The sequence below is a fragment of the Dasypus novemcinctus genome, chromosome 26 (genome assembly GCF_030445035.2).
Source record: "Dasypus novemcinctus isolate mDasNov1 chromosome 26, mDasNov1.1.hap2, whole genome shotgun sequence".
In the NCBI taxonomy this organism is placed as follows: domain Eukaryota; kingdom Metazoa; phylum Chordata; class Mammalia; order Cingulata; family Dasypodidae; genus Dasypus; species Dasypus novemcinctus.
Genome location: NC_080698.1, coordinates 12843105 through 12861158, shown reverse-complemented (window position 1 = coordinate 12861158; position 18054 = coordinate 12843105). Strand labels below are relative to the sequence as shown.

The 18054-nt window shown below is 42.1% G+C and overlaps 1 protein-coding gene across 1 annotated transcript in view; it reads right to left on the bottom strand.

The window, feature by feature from the left end:
• Positions 1-3691: 3691 nt before the first annotated feature.
• The window catches only part of LOC101442090 (U3 small nucleolar RNA-interacting protein 2-like), a 62530-nt gene continuing 48167 nt past the window's right edge, over positions 3692-18054 (bottom strand). The window contains exons 7-8 of the transcript XR_009183642.2: positions 5765-5872; positions 3692-3834 (exon numbers count right to left, since the gene is read on the bottom strand). The gene's annotated coding sequence lies outside the window, so the exon portion shown is untranslated. The remainder of the gene's footprint in view (positions 3835-5764; positions 5873-18054) is intronic.

Sequence of the window (18054 nt, the reverse complement as noted above, 5' to 3'; positions counted from 1 at the left end):
TTTAAAATACTTTCTTTGTTGTTACTCTGGGCTTCATATTATACAACCTATATCTATAGCTTACTAATGTGAAAAGATACCAAGTTAGCTTCAATAGCATACATGCTCTCTACTTCTGTAACCCTCTGTTTCTCCTCTATGTTGTTTTTATCCCATATTACCTCTTCATATTTTGCATGTCCTTTATCAGGAAATATGACTTTTTCTTGTTCAATTGTATTCTGACTCATACAGGAATTAAAGAGTAGAGTTGTATATTAAGGACACAGTATTTTGGGTTCTGCATTTACCCTTTTAGTTGCTCTTACTGATAATCTTCATTTCTTCACACCACTTCAAGCACTCTCTCCTGTCTTTTTCTTTCAACCTGCAGAACTCCCTTTAGTATTTCTTGTAGGGCAGGTCTTTTGTTGATGAACTCTCTAAGTTTATGTTTATCTGTGAATATTTAAAATTCTCCCTCATTTTTTGAAAGACAGTTTGCTAGATAAAGAATTTTTGGTTGAAGTTTTTCTCTTTCAGTACCATAAATATATCACAACACTGCCTTCTTATCTCCATAGCTTCTGATAAGAAATCTGCATTTATTCTTACTGAGGATCCATTGTATGTAATTAATTGCTTTTTTCTGGCTGCTTTCAGAATTCTCTATCTTTGATAGCTGACATTCTGATTAGTATGCATCTGAGAAAATGTCTCTTAGGATTTATATATTTATTTGGAAAAATTTTGGCCAATATTTCCCCAAATATTCTTTCTATTCCATTTTCCTTCTCTTCTCCTTCTGGGACACCCATGATACATATGTTTGCATACTTCATGATGTCACTCAAATACCTGATATCCTACTCAATTTTCTTCTATTCTTTTCTCTTTCTCTTCTTACTGTATGATTTCAATTGTCCTGTCTTGTAGATCACTGATTCTTTTTTCTGCCTGTTCAAATATGCTATCGTATGCCTCTAGTGTATTTTTTAATCTCCATTATTGTGTCTTTCATTGCCGTAATTTCTGTTATATTTCTTTTTAAACTTTAAACTTTCTTCTTTATGCTCACACATTGTCTTCTTAATATCCTTTATTTCTTTGTCCTTATTTTCCTTCATCTCCTTGAATTGATTTAGGAGATGTGTTTGAACTTCTGTGAATAATTGTTCCAAATTCTGAATCTACTCTGAAGTTTTAATTTTTTCCCTTGACTGAGCCATAACTTCCTATTTCTTAGTATGGCTTGTAAGTTTTTGCTGATGTCTCAGTATCTGATTATTTTTATATGTTGGCTTTGAAGATCAGTTTCTCCCCCTTGACTTGCTTTTCTGGCTGATTGGCTTTCGTTAAGGCTCTTCTTTGATGCTTGGTCCAATTTATATTGGACCTTTAAAGAAGCTCATGTTTAAATGTTTAGATTTTTTTCAGCTATTTTCACCTGATTCTTACACTGGATTATGGTACGATTTTTAAGATTGTGCTTTTTGTGCAATTGTTTCACTTCCAAGAGAAATTTCCTTGACCCTGTTCCTTCTTTGGGAATCTTGACCTATTCTGTTCATGTTTGTGCAGAATTTTCTCTCCAGGTCCTGTGACTGATTTAAATTCTCTCCCTCACTCAGTGCCACATTTTCCTTACACTTCTCAGTGCAGTTTCTTACCAACCCCCACCTTTTTTTTCCATGAGTTTTTCTGTCTCTGGTTTCTTCTCTGGTAGGGTATCCCATCATAGGGACCCAGATAGGGTCAATCCAAAAAGGTCCATTTTGGTTTTAGGTGGTCCAGCAAACAGACTGGATTGAGTGTGCACATATCTTGCCAAGCATTCCATCAAGCCTCTCACTATCTTTTTTTGCTGGGGGCACTTTTGTATTGGCACTCCTCAGCTGCCTGCATTCTACCTGGGCCTCTGTGGACTTAAGTCCCTATGCCTGGATATGTGTAGGGTTGTAACTCACAGCTTTGAATGGCCCTACGGTCTGTATCTGCAGCAGGAGGGACTGGGGCCGTGTTGCCTCAGTGAGACTCCTAAGTTGCATGGGACTGAGTGAGGGTGAGGAGTCTTGATTAGCAGGTCTGGGATGAAAATCTCCTACCTCAGTTTAGAGATTATTTTTCTTTTTCTTTGATTCAGAATTTGTAGAGTCATTCTTCAGGCTCTTTCATCTTCCTGAGTTCCAAAGAAGTGGAATGTGTCTATTTATTCATTGATTTTGAGGGGAGACTTTTCCAGGGGAAAATGCTGCCATGTTGATGACATCACTCAGCTTGTGATTCTTAAGGGTGAGTCCTGGGGCTCTGGTCTTGGCACAGCCTCTCTCTGGTTGAGAGAACCGGGGCAAGCCCTTCAGCCTCTTTGAGTCTGTTTCCTCCTGGGTAAAGTGGTGATGGCAATACAGTTCCTACTTCATTGAGCTGTTGTGGGAATCCATCTCAGTAAGTCTTTAGAACAATGTGGGATCCCTAACACTGATCAGCATCTCTTCAGCTCTTCTACTATGTCTTGGCCTTTTGGAGTCTCTTTGTGTAAACTGCCTGATCCTGTGCTTGGCCTATTTTTCAACTGGATCCTCATCATTCTCTTGTTGATTTGTTTGGCTTCTTTGGATAACACTTTCCTGGATAAAAATGTTGTGAATATCCTTTCCCAGTCTTTCATCTGTCTGCTAACTTTTTCCATGATGCCATCCATTCCGCACATATCTTTAATTTCAACATGGTCAAATCCATCCATTTTTCTTTTTTAATTGTGCCACTGGCATTCTTTTGTCCAACCAAGTGTATATTTTCCTATTATTATAATTATCTTTTACATTGAAGTTTTTAACATTTTATTTTGATGTTTTTATAAAAGAAATTCTTGCTCATAGCTTTCTAAAATTCATTCCTCGAAGCTTATAATTACTTTTAAACCCAGGACCCTCCTGATTTATTCTGTTCCATAACAGATGTCCCCTTACTCACTAAACAATTTAGTTTCCTAGATATTAAACTTCTCTGTGAAGTTTATTAGGAAGATACATTGAAATTGCCTATTTTTATAATCTATCTAACAGTTCTTAGAATAAATTATTTATGTTGCCCAACTCTACAACTAACCTGGTATGATAACTTGACTTTAATTCCTATGTGAATCTAGACCCCTGCGTTCCTGCCCCTGGTCTGTTGACATGATGTTGACGATGGCATTGGATGGCTTGACTAGGGCCTTGCTAACACTCATGGACAAACCCTGCAGTAATAGTTTTCACTGTCTACCGTTTGCAGAGCTTACATGGGTATTACAGTACCTATAGGAACTATAGTAAACAGCAATTTCAGTCTCAAAAAAACCAACTTAGCTTTCCCACCCTTCTGTCCTCCTCTCAGTATGCTTATAGCACCATTTTTTGTTGTTAAATAAGAGTGTAATGTTTTCAAAACCATATGTATATTGTTCATAGCTCAGAAACAGTATATTATGATTACATTTCCTGTCAGGAACTTCTTGTTTGTGTTTCCTGGAGTTAATAATTACCATGTTTTCCAGGAATTCATCTCCAAAATTTTCACAAAAACTCAGAAAATCAATTTCATTTTTTCCTAGAACCCTGCTTATTTCCCTCCAATCTGGATTAGCTGTTCTCTCATCAAGCCAGAGCACTCTTTCACCATGCCCATCAGAATTTTCTTCCCCTCTCTTTTTAATGAGTCCCCTACTTACTGGATTTCATGTGTGTCCATCAGGGTTTAGTCAGGGATGTTTTCAGCTTCACCCAGAGACAGTAACACAGTCCAACACACCACACCTTCCTCTTTCTTGGGTTTAGTTCATCATTTTGATAAAGCATGTCCCATGATAGCTTCCTAAGAGGAAAAGGATGCAATTTTTTTAGAAAACCACATGTCTGAAAGTGACTTTGTTCTACACATAAATATGATCAATAATTTTGCTGAGTATAAAATTCTAGATAGGAAGTATTTTTAATTCAAAATTTGAAGATGTTGCTCCATTTTCTTATAATATTCTGATATCCTTCTGATTCCTTAGTCTATGGGAGGTGGCTTATTTTTTCCTTTCTAAAAGCTCTTGAGATCTTCTCCTTATTGTTGATATTCACAAATTGCAGGACTACCTAACTTTATATGTGGGTGTGTGTTTTTTCCATTCATAGTGTTGGGCACCTGATTAGTTTTTCAGTTTAAAAATTTATCCTTCATGGGAAGCGGCTGTTGGTCAATCAGGTGGGCTCCCACCTACCATGTGGGAAGCCCTGGGTTCGTGCCCCAGGGCCTTCTTGTGAAGGCAGGCTCACCCACACGCTGCGGAGAGCCGCCCACCTGTAAGCGCCATGGAGCACCAACTCAGCAAGGTGACACAACAACAACAAAAAAGGGAGACAAGCAAAACCACAGAAGAGTGTGCAACAAATGGACACAGAGAGCAGACAGCAAGCAAGACGCAAGGGGGGAGGTTAAAAAAATTCATCCTTCAATTCTGGATAAAAAAGTTTATTGAGGGGAGCAGATGTAGCTCAGTGGTTGAGCCCCTGCTTCCCATGTATGAGGTCCTGGCTGGGTTCAATCCCCAGTACCACCAAAAAAAAAAGTTTACTGAGTTCTTTCTCTGATAATTTCAACCCCTCAATGCTCTCACTTTTCTATCTATAGAAATCCTATGGTCGGACCATAGGTTGGTTCTCTAATTTTATAATATTTTCTGTGTTATTTTCCATCTCCTTTTTTCCCACTTTCGGGAAGATTTTCTCTACTTTAGTTGTTTTGCTTTTTTTTTTAGATTTATTTTCTTATTTATTTCTCTCCCCTTCCCTCCTCCCACCATTGTCTGCTCTCTGTGTCCATTCTCTTTGTGTTCTTCTGTGTCTGCTTGCAATGTCAGCAGCACCGGGAATCTGTGTCTCTTTTTGTTGCATTATGTTGCTGCTTCAGCAGCACCACTCCTGGGCAGGCTGTGCTTTTTTTGCATGGGGCAGCTCAATGCAGGGTGCACTCCTTGCGCAGTGGGCTCCCCTACATGGGGAACACCCCTGCATGGTATGACACTCCTTGTACGTGGCAGCACTGCATGTGGTCCAGCTCACCACGTGGCTAGGAGGCCCTGGATTTGAACCCTGGACCTCCCATATGGTAGGCAGAAACTCTATCAGTTGAGCCACATCTGCTTCCCTACTTTAGTTTTTTAAGAGTCTTAACTTTCAAGAGCTCTTCCCTGTTCCTTGAATATTTTTTTCTTTTTATAGCACCCTGATCTTATTTAATTTAATTGAAATAGATTAAAATTTAATTGAAATTTTAAAGCCTCTGCTTTAAAGCCTTTGCCCATTCATGTTTGCCCTCTTGCACTTTGGTCATCACCATGGCAAGAATGTGCCCAGGTAGCCTGCTGGAATGAGGAGAAGGAAGAGGCATGTAGCACTGAGCTGCCCCAGCCAAGCCACCCCAGCTGAACCCAGCCCCCATCAGTGTACCACTGACGTTTCAGGGAGTTTGTTACACAGCATGAGTGTAGCAATAATTGACTGGTGCAGAGTCTGTTTCCCAGAGAAGATTCCTACAACTTCAGGTCAGAGAGTAGGAGAATGGAACTTGATTGCCATCCTTCTGGCTTTTTGCACTTTTGGTTATCCTTTCCCTATTCTTTCTTCTATACTCTCCTCCAGCCTCTCTCCTGTTTTTTTCTTTTAGGTTCTAAGGCTTCCGTTAATATTTCTGCAAAGGTGGGTTCTTTTTTGCAAACTTTCTTAGTTTCTTTTGTTTATGAATATTTTATACTCACCTTCATAGTTGAAGGATAATTTTTCTGGGTAAAGAATTCTCAGCTGGCAGTTTTTCTTTTTCAGTATCCTGGTTGTATTATATCACTCTCATCTCAACTTCATGGTTTCTGAAAAGAAATCCTCACTAAATCTTACTTGGCATCCATTGTATATGATGGTTTGCTTCTCCCTTGCTGCTCTGAGAATTTTATCTTTATTTGACATTTGACATTCTGAGTAGTATTTGTCTTGGAGTAGGTCTATTTAGATTTATTCTGATGGTGTTATGGTGCACTTCTTGGACATGTAAGTTCATTTTTTTCATGAGAGTTGGGAAATTTTCAGCTATTATTTCCTCAAGTACTCTTTCTGCCCCTTTTTCCTTCTCTTCTCCCTCTGGAACTCCCATGACACATACATTGCTGCATTTTGTGTTTTCATTCAACTCTCTGAGCTCCTGTCTTGCCCTGGGCCCTACTTGGGAATTTGTGTTCCTGAATGTGATGGAGTTGGACTCAGATGTGACCTCTCTACACCTGCCTCTTCTGTCACTTTTACTGAACCTGTGGTTGGTACTGGGGTTTGTGTATGCTCAGAAGACTTGAATCTCTGAACTGTCCATGTTCCAGCTGGGCCCTGAGCCTCAGCAGAGTTGCAACTTCTACTCTCAGGTCACTGGGCTTACCCAGGTCAGCCGACAGGGAGGTGAAAATGGTCAACCACCACACAGGGAACTGAGAGTGTCTACAACTGCAAGCAGGAGAATCGCATCCATCAGCCATGTGACATCTAAGCTCCCTTTCGATTTAGAGGTGGGGTGGACATCGCCATCCCAGGGTCCACATGATGGAGGACTATAATATGGATTGGAGTGGACTTGCTGGTATTCTACTATAGAACTGTTGTGGTTCTAGCAATGGAAGTAATTGTATTAGTGATGTGCCTTACTGATGACAGGAGATGTTGATATGGGAGGTGCAGGGGTGGAGGAGTGGGGAGTGGGTTACATGAGAAGGGAACCTCTTATTTTTTTTAACGTAACATTTTGTGTGATTTATTTATCTTCTTAAAAAAGACAATAATCTATAAAAATAAATATAAAAAATATTTAAAAAAATATCTCCCAGCAAAGAAAAGTGAAGACCAGATGGCTTCACAGGTGAACTCTACCAAGCGTTTCAAAAAAAACAACACCAATCCTGTTTAAATTCTTCCAAAAAATTGAAGAGGAGAGAAAATTACCCAACACATTTTATGAAGCTAAATCACCCTAATACCAAAGCCAGATAAAGATACTATAAGAAAAGAAAATTACAGACCAATCTAATGAACATACATGCCAAAAATCTCAGCAAAATACTTGCAAATCAAATCCAACAGCACATCAAAAGATTCACACATCACAACCAAGTAGGATTTATTCCTGGTATGCAAAGCTGTTTCAACATAAGGAAATCGATGTACTCCATCACATTAACAAATTGAAGGGGAAAACACATGATCATCTCAATCGATGCAGAAAAAGCACTTGACAAAATCCAGCATCCTTTTTTGATAAAAAACACTTCAAACGATAGGAATAGAAGGCAAATTCCTCAATCTGATAAAAGGCATGTATGAAAAACCCACAATCAATATAGTACTTGTTAGAGGTTTGCAATAATTAACAAGCTCAGTTTCCCCTGATATGCACTGGGGAAAGGCTACCCCCATCCCCCATGAGCCTAGTGTCCAAGGGCACGGCACTTCCCCACAGGTTAATAAGAAACCACATAGAGACGGGAGTAAAGGGAAATGGAAACCTTCCCAACCTGCACATCAGAGGGAGATAAAATCCCTACAGATCAAAGAAACATCTGCTCCTGTAGCAGTCCAAGAAACCATAACTCCCTAACCCACTATCTTCTAGTCACTATCAGGAAAAATTTCCACCTCTAGGGTTTGCTATTGGCCCCTGCACTTCACTCGGATCCTCAACCCCCTCCCACCAACTATCATTCCCCCGCCTAGGAAAGTTCTGTATAAGTTCAAGTTGCCCCTCTTCCAAGGAGGGGCTGAAGTCTGTTCTTCAGACCCCCTCTGTTGGGAGAGCTTCTCCATAAATCTTTCTTTGTCTATAGTCATATCAGTCTCCGAGTCCCACCCAGTAAGTGCTGTGTTTTCTCCAACATATGGTGCCAAAAGCCTGGGACTGGGGTCATGTTGAGACTAATCGACTAGGGAGGAGTCTCCCCTCTGCCCCGGCCAAACACCCATCCAACACTGGACATCAAATCTCGGCTGGGTGAGTCAAGGATTTCGCCGGAGGATCCTGCTGCCTCTCTCTCTCTCCTTTTCCGCTGTCCAGGACAACCCACTGGGAAAACCTAGCGCTAGGTCAGGATCCTCACCGTTCCCAAGGGTCAGGCGGCAGTAGGCCTGCGTCCTTGTGGGAAGAAACCCATTGGCTCCTGAGATGTCTGGCTCTGAGAGCGGTTTCCCGTTTCCTTGGAGATATCTGAGTGATTCGGGGATGCCTGTCTCACTCAAATCTCCCCCGTCCTAGAGGTCCTTAGTCTCACCCCAACCACCTAAAATGGGGAATTCAATTTTGGCTCCCCCAAAATCCACACCTCTGAGCTGTCTCCTTCCTAACCTTAAAATTCTATACCCGGAAGGAGATATCAGATCTAAAAAACTCATTTTCTGTTCAACCTCTGTGTGGCCTCAATACAGACTGGACAATGGAAGCCAATGGCCAAAAGACAGCACTTTTAATTTCCAAGTTCTCCAAGACTTAGAGAACTTTATGCAGCACCGTGGCAGATGGCCAGAGAGCCCTTCATTCAGGCATTTTCCTGTCTTCGAAATCGCCCCTCCCTCTGCCAGTCCTGTTCTTCCTGCCTAATTCTTCTTTTACACCAGAAACCTCCTCAGAAATCTCCTCCTCAACAACTCCTCCCCCTAAAACTTCTGAAAACTCTGACTTTGATCCCTCAGATCACGCTCCTCCTGTGCTTCCTCCCTATAATCCTCCAGTGTTATCCCTGAGCTCGCCCTCCATCCCATCTTCCTCCCCCTTCATCACCGCCGCCCTCTACCCCTCCCTTCTCTCCTCCTCACACTCGCTCGCGAGGACTACCTCCCCCTCCTTCTGCACCGCGCCCTCCTCCTCTGCCAGCACAAGGCTCCTAACTCCACACACACGCCAGTCCTCTCTTGCCCTCCGGGAGGCAGCAGGAGCTGAAGGGATAGTCAGAGCACACGTTCCTTTCTCACGCTCAGATTTAAGCCAAATAGAGGACCCGTTAGGATCTTTCTCTGAAAACCCCGCTACATGCATCAAAGAATTTCAACACCTCGCTCGCTCGTATGACCTCACATATCAGGACTCATACGTTATCCTTACCTCCTCTACAACTCCAGAGGAAAAAAAACCGTATTTGGGCTGGAGCTACCATGCAGATGCCATGCATACTCAGGATCCCAAAGGCATCCGGCCGGTCCCACTGCAGTTCCCACCACTAACCCCTCCTGGGATTACCAACCAGACTCCACTGACCTTGCTCGTATGGCCCGTTTCTTAACCTGCATAATAGAGGGCATGAAAAGGCTGCTCTTAAGGCAGTTAATTATGATAAAATTAAAGAAATCTCACAGAAACCTCATGAAAATCCAGCGCTCTTTGTGAACAGATTAACCGAGCCTCTCTTTAAATATACTAATTTAAATCCTGACTTGGACTCTGGTCAACTATATTTACATACCCACTTCATTACCCAATCTTATCCCGATATTAAAAAAAAAACTACAACCCCCTCAGAAAGACCTAATTAAAGCTGCCTCCAAGGTCTTTAACAATAGAGAGGAGGAAGCCAAATTGGAAAAGTATAAGCGAGATCAGGTTAAAGCCTCCCTCCTTGCTGCTGCCCTCAAGAACAGTTCTCGAAAATCCCCCTCCCTCTTCCTCCCCTCGGCCACCACCCGGACCCTGTTTCAAGTGTGGAAAGGAAGAGCACTGGGCACATTCCTAATCCAAGACCCCCATCTACACCTTGCCGGGTGTGTCAGCACAAGGGTCACTGGAAGTCGGACTGTCCTGAAAACCCTGTTTCCAGGAGAGTTCCTCCAGCACACCCTACAGATCCGGAGCCAAGATCTTCCTTTCCAGACCTTCTGGGACTGACAGAAGACGGTTGACGGTCCCGGGTTCCGAACAGCCCCACATCTCCATCAGGGAGTCTGAACCGAGGGCTACCATCAAGGTTGGAGGTAAGCCAATCTCCTTTTTAATTGACACGGGGGCCATATATTCAGCCCTCCTAGAACATTCAGGACCTTTATCTACTTCCTCTATCTCTATTGTGGGAGTTGATGCATCCCTTCTTCTCCTTTAATTACCAAACCACTCATATGCTCAATAGAAACTCATACGTTTTCCCACCAATTCCTCATAATCCATACCTGCCCGTCCCCACCTCTAGGTCATGATATACTGTCTAAACTCCACTCCTCCATTTCCTTTACGCTCCCATCCTCCCTAAACAACTTCCTTCTTCTCCTGTCTACCTCACCTCCCCCTCCCAGCTCCCTGCTGACATTCCCCCTGTACTGCAAACAGAAGTTCCTCCCCAGGTCTGGAACACCAGCTCCCTTCAGTCGCATCACACCATCCCCCTGTCAAAATAGTCTTAAGAAATCCTCATCTTTCACAGATATTCCTCAATATCCCCTATCCATCACTGCCCGACAAGGCTGGAAACCTACCATTGACAAACTCTGTAATGCTGGCCTTCTACGTCCAACTCACTCACCCTTCAATACTCCGATTCTATCATTAAAAAGCCCAATGGAAGTTATCATCTTGTGCAAAACCTTAGAACTATTAATGAAGCCACACAGCCTAGTGTTCCCCTGGTTCCTAACCCATACAATCTTCTGTCCCACACACCCCCTCAAACTACACACTATACTGTAATTGACCTCAAAGATGCCTTTTTCACTATTCCCCTAGACAAAATTTCACAAGGCATTTTTGCCTTTACATGGGCAGATCCTGAAAACCCTCTAAATCCCCAACAATTAACATGGACAGTTCTGCCCCAGGGCTTTAGAGATAGTCCCCATATCTTTGGACAGGACCTACACCAAGATCTCTGATCTTCAACTCCCCTCCAGTACCCTTCTCCGATATGCTGATGACCTCCTCCTTTGTAGCCCCTCCTTACAAACCTCTAGAACCCACTATCACCCTGCTTAACTTTCTCGGTAATACGGAATATCGGATTTCCCCAAGCAAAGGCCAATTTTTAAAATCTGAAGTAACCTGTCTAGGACTCCACCATTCCCCCTGACATAAACATCTAACTGCAGATGGAATCCAGCTCATCAAAAGTTATCCTCTTCCACAGACTAAAGCAAACCTCCTTTCTTTCCTAGGGCTTGTCAACTTTTTCTGTCTCTGGATTCCAAACTTTGGACCTATATCTAAACCCCTTTACCAAGCTGCTTCTGGCAACTTCCACGAGCCACTTGATCACCCCCTATCATTCAAACATCCCTTCAATCAGCTTTAAAAAGTCCTATTAACTGCACCTGCTCTAGCTCTCCCCAGCCCCTCCAAATCTTTCTCTCTCTACGTAGATGCCAGACAAGGATATGACCTAGGAATCTTAACGCAGCCACACGGCCCTCATAACCGAGTCACTGCCTCCTTCTCCAAACAGCTAGATCCCGTAACTCTGGGCTGGCCCACCTGCCTCTAAGTCCATGCTGCGGCTTCTCTCCTAGTTTAAGAAAGTTTTAAACTATCCCCAATAAATCATCTTGATGTTTTTTCTTCGCATTCCCTATCTCCTCTTTTAACTCACAAAGCTACTGCATCTATCTCCTCTACCCGTCTTCAAACCCTTCATGCAACTCTTCTACAAAACCCCGGCGTCTTCTTACACCATTGTCCTCCTCTCAATCCTGTCACCCTCCTCCCCATTGATCCCAACCCATCCCCGGAAACACTGGACACAGATTACACTCATAATTGTAGTGATGTGCTTAATCTCCTCGCTAAACCTCTTCCCAATATTCCAGATTCTCCTCTTCCTAATCCTACTCACACATGGTTTATTGATGCCAGCTCCACTAAATAATTCCTCCCAGGCTGGATACGCTATTGTTACCTTAACTGACACCATTGAATCGGGTCCCCTCCCACCCGGCACAACCTCACAACAAGCTGAGCTTATAGCCCTCACCAGAGCACTAGTCAGAGGCAAAGGGCAAGCCCTAAACTAAACATCTACACTGACTCCAAATATTCATACCACATCCTACACTCACACGCCCCATCTGGCGGGAGAGAGGGTTCCTAACTGCTAACGGATCTCCATTGTAAATAAAGACCTCATCCTACAATTACTCAACGCGGCCTCACTTCCAACCCAAGCTGCTATAATTCACTGCAAAGGGCACCAAAAATCAAATTCCCCCATATCTGTTGGCAATAATTGAGCCGATGCTGAAGCCAAAGCACAGGATACCAAACCCTACTTAAGTGCACACACCACTATCACACCCATTCTCCTAGCACTCCCATATCCTGCTTCCCCTTATACAACTGAAGAAACCTCAAAGCTTCCCCTTATGGGAGCAAAACAAATTGAAGGATGGTTCATGAAAGACGGAAAAATTCTTTTACCTGAATTGCAAAAACATAACATTCTCACTTCTTTACACAATCAATACCATGTAGGACACAAACCACTCTCATTATTCTTATCTAATTCTCTACATTGTCCTGAGCTCTCAAAACTCTTAAAAATAATTCCAAAAAACTGTTCTCTTTGCCAACAAACTAATATCCATGGAAATTCTACTTCTCTCTTTTAAAACACACCAGTATAGAGGCTCCAAACCAGGACAAGATTGGCAATTAGACTTCACTCACATGCCACCAATTTAAAAAAATTAAATATCTCTTAGTCCTCATAGACACCTTTTCTGGGTGGGTTGAAGCATTCCCAGTAACCTCAGAAGGGGTAGACGTTGTTGTTAAAATCCTATTAACAGAAATCATTCCCAGATTTGGCTTCCCTCTTCCCTGCAGTCAGACAACTGAACGGCTTTTACTTCACAAATCATGCAAGGGATCTGTAGTGCCCTAGGAATAACTTGGAAATGACATATCCCCTACAGGCCCCAATCTTCTGCAAAGGTTGAGGGTATGAATGGAATCTTAAAACAACACTTAACCAACTTAGCAATGCAGATACAAGCTCCTTGGGCTGAACTCCTACCCTTAGCTCTCACTAAAAGCCAAATCCTTCCACAAAACCACATTTCCTTAGCCCCTTTGAAATCATGTATGGACGCCCCTTCACCTTCACTAACATTTCTTCTCAGCCATCAGATTTCCAAAGTAACCTGCTTGGATTAACCCAAATGCGAACACTCCTCCTTCAGCTAACTGACTCCACACTTCCTGCACCAGAACCTTCTGCTTCCTCCCTATTTATTCACCCGGGCGACTGGGTGTACCTAAAAACCTTACATCCTAAACTCTTAACCCCAAAATGGACAGGTCTTTTCTTGTTCTTCTAACCATTCCCACTGCAGCAAAACTTCTAAACTTTCCATCACGGATACACTTTTCTAGACTGAAACCTGCCCCACCACCTCCTGAGAACAGTAAAACATCAGTCCTGAAACTGCAGATAAGTACAACCCTAAAACTTCAGATAAGTATACCTGCGAACCTCTCAGAAACCTACGACTGAGGCTCAGGAAAGACAGAGATGACAAAACCCAAAAAACAAACTTCTCACAACACCAACTCAATGATACAAAAAGCCGACACCTTTTGTTGTAATATTCTCTCCACACACTTAACTAACTCTGTCATCCCCTCTACCCTTTCTATTGAGCAATACCTCGACATCATTCAAGACCTGTGGTTACAAGATCTTTCTCTTTTTTACAGAAGAGAAATCCTCTTCTTCTCTTTTATCACCCTCTTCCTTTTCTTTACTGACTAAAGTCCCTCTGCAATGAATGTTCTATATTTTACCCTTCCACTCCTCTTTGTTCTAACCACTCAAAAAGCCCCTTATCATCCCCTTCCAAACACCATCCAAACCATAGCAACTGCAGTTAGCCCCTCCGATGGTTGGATATGCCCTGAGCACACCCACTCTGAAACTATATCCTTACTTGCCTTTCCTCTAAGTCCAGAAACTCTCCTACGTGTCCACCTGCAATACACTGGTGTTGGAGGCCGATGGGTTACAATCCCCACCCCCCCCCCACCCCTCAGCCCCCCCCCAAGTTTACCAGAATGCGAAGATATACTTATCCTCCTTCAGGCCTTAAACATCTCTCATTTAGGAGAAAATTCAAATTCTATTGGTATGGTCACAGTCCTAATGAATAAACTTTTTTATGCTTTAAATACATCTCCACACGACTTTATGCAACTAATTTAGGACATATTCCCACTACATCTTGTAATCATACCTTGCACTTTAACACTACCACACTGCACTGGCACGCAGATTTAAAAATGCCAAACAAGTCTCTTAATTCAACTCTATTTTGGAATGACTCAGGCATCAATCAAACACAACCTACACAAATAAGCAATAAAAATTGTAGTGAAAATGTACTGTGCTTCAATAGCTTTCACAAACAAACCGAGTTATTTGGAGTAGGAACACAATCAGGACAATTATACATTTTAACCAGGTTAAAATCTGCAAAAAAACTAAAAAAATTTCCTCATTTTTCTTTTCTGAAATCTTCTCTGTCAAACTAACCTAACTTATAATACTTCCAAACCCCACTACTCTCCTTTATGTGTTAATGTAGTATACAGCCGGAGCCCAACTATTCAGCTTCCCCAATCACCTGCATGCCAATCTTGTTCCCTCAGGCCCCTCAATGGCACTAACACTTGCAGGCACAGGTTTCTCTTTTCTGTGTGGTAATACTGCCTATCTAATACTCCCTACCGTATGGATGGGAACTTACACTATAATATCTATTTTTCCTAATGCCACCATCCTAAAACCCCAAGAAATGGCCTCTTCTGGACAGATACCTAATCTTGGTTCCTTTCTTGAAACTTCACTTCAACCTCAAAAATGAAATGAACAAAAGAAAAGGCATTTCTTAGAAACCAGAATTTGGATATCATGCCCATGACAATCTGATCTTAGAAAAACCTGCTATAGGACACACTACCTTCCGCAGCCTATTTTAGTTTGCAGGAATCCCACTATTAGAGCGATCAATTTTAAACATTTCTCTCCAACTACAACTATCCTGGAATGCAACCATGCAGGCCATAGACAGTCAGCATTAGAAATAAATATTCTAGCTTCAGTTGTCATGCAAAATAGAAGAACTTTGGATGTTCTCACAGAAGCCATGGGAGGCACCTGTGCAATCATAAATGAAACTTGTTGTTTTTACATTAATAGAACTGGTCAGGTAGAAGAAAACCTTAAAGCCCTGAAAGAAAACATAGAAATCATTCAGAAAGCCCGAGATAATAACTATGGAGATCAGTCATGGCTATCCTCATTCCTTTCTTATTTTTCTTCACCCTTAAAATCAATCCTTTTACCCATTATAACACCATTATTAACAATATTGCTGCTGCTTCTTTTTGGTCCTTGTCTCTTACAGCTTCTTGTCCGATTCATATACCGAATTGTACAGTAAATAACCCAGGAGTACGTAAACGGCGTCTTTCTGCTGTGTGAACAATAATATTAACCCCTGCGGGACCTGAAACCCCAGCCCACTGTACAGGATGGAAGGGAACTTCTTTTCTCCACCCCTTGACAGAAGGAATAGCCAGACCGAACTGACACCGCAAATCCCCTCACCTCCCATCCTGCCCAGTACCTTATACCCCAATACCCAGGTCCCCCTATATATATATATATAAACAAAGAGTTAGGAATGTTAGAGGTTTGCTATAATTTAACAAGCTGTAGCTCAGTTTCCCCTGATATGCACTGGGGAAAGGCTACTACCCCCATCCCCCATAAGCCTACATGTCCAAGGGCCTGGTGCTTCCCCACAGGTTAAACAAAGAAACCACATAGAGACGGGAGTAAAGGGAAATGGAAACCTTCCCTACCTACATATCAGAGGGAGATAAAATTCCTACAGAACAAAGAAGCATCTACTCCTGCAGCATTCCAAGAATCCATAACTCCCTAATCCATAATCTCCTAGTCACTATCAGGAAAAATTTCCACCTCTAGGGTTTGCCATTGGTCCCTGCACTTCACTCGGACCTTCAACCCCCTCCCACAAACTATCATTTTTGGAAAGTTCTGTATAAGTTTAAGTTCCCCGCTTCCAAGGGGGCTGAAGTCGAAGTCTGTTCTTCAGACCCCCTCCATTGGGAGAGCTTCTCAATAAATCTTTCTTTGTCTGTAGTCATATTGGTCTCTGTCCCAGTAAGCGCCGTATTTTCTCCAACAGTACTCAATGGGAAAATGTTGAAAGCTTTCCCTCTAAAATCAGGAACAAGTCAAGGATACCCACTGTCACCATTTTTTTCAATATTGTACCAGAAGTTCTAATTAGGGCAATTAGACAAGAAATAAAATATTAGGGCATTCAATTGGAAAAGAGAAAGTAAAACTCTCACTGTTTGCAGATGACGTGATCCTGTACTTAGAAGATCCTGACATATCCATGACAAAGCTACTTGACTCATAAATGAGTTCAGCAAAGTGGCAGGATACAAGATCAACATGCAAAAATCAGTAATGTTTTTGTACTACTAGTACTGAACAATCTGAGGAGGATATCAGGGGGAAAATTCCATATTCAATAGCAACAAAAAGACTCAAATACCTAGGAGTTAATTTAGCCAAAGAAGTACAGGACCTACAGAAAACAAGACAATGCTAAAAGAAATTTTAAAAGACCTACACAAATGGAAAGACATTGTGTTCATGGATTGGAAGAATAAATATCATGAAGAGGTCAATCTTACCCAAATCGCTTTATAGATTTCACTGCACTACCAATCAAAATCCCAACAGTTTACTTTACAGAGTTAGAAAAGGCAATTACCAGATTCATTTGGAAGGGAAAGTGCACTGGAATAGCCAAAAGCATTCTAAAAAAGAAGAGCAATGTGGGAAGTATTTCACTGCCTGACCTTGAAACATATTACAAAGCTATAGTGGTCAAACAGCACGGTACTGGCATAAAGATAGACATGTCAATCAGTGGGATAGAATTGAGGGGAAGCGGATGTAGCTCAACTGATAGTGCATCCTCTTACCATATGGAGGGTCTAGGGTTTGATACCCAGGGCCTCCTGACCTGTGTAGTAAGCTGGCCCACACGCGGTGCTGCTGCGTGCAAGGAGTACAGTGCCACACAGGGGTGCCCCTGCGTAGGGGTGCCCCATGCACAAGGAGTGCACTCTGCAAGGAGAGCCACCCCACGTGAAAAAAGCGCAGCCTGCCCAGGAGTGGCACTGCACACATGGAGTGCTGATGCAGCAAGATGACCCAACAAAAAAGAGATGCAGTTTCCCAGTGCCACCTGACAATGCAAGCAGAAGCAGAAGAACACATAGCGAATGGACATGGAGAGCAGACAACGGGGGGGAAGGGGAGAGAAATAAATAAAATAAATTTAAAAATAATAATAATTGAGAACCCAGAAATAAACCCCCGCCTATAAAGTCACCTGGTTTTTGACAAACGTACCAAGTTAATGAGACAAAACAGTCTCTTCAACAAATGGTGCTAGGACAACTGGATAACCAAAAGAATGATAAAGGACCCTATCTCCCTCCCTATACATAAATCACCTCAAAGTGGATCAAAGACCTAAATATTAAAACCAGGGCCATAAAACTACTAGAAGAAAATGTAGGGGAAACATCTTCAAGACCTTGTAGAGGGTGGTGGTTTCTTGGACCTTATACCCAAAGCACATGCAACTACAACAACAAAATAGATGGGACCTCCTCAAAATTAAACACTTTTGCACCTCACAGAACTTTGTCAAAAGGGTAAAAATGCAGCCAATTCAATGGGAGAAAATATTTGGAAATCACATATCCAATAAAGGCTTAATAGCCAGGATATATAATGAGATGTTACAACTCAACAATCAAAAGACAAATGACCCAATTTAAAAATGGGCAAAAGACTTGAATAGACATTTCTCCAAAGAAGAAATACAAATGGCAAAAACACATGAAAGAATGCTCAACATCACTCATGATTAGGGAAATGCTAATCAAAACTACAATGAGCTGTCATTTCACACCTGTCCAAATGGCCACTATAAAAAA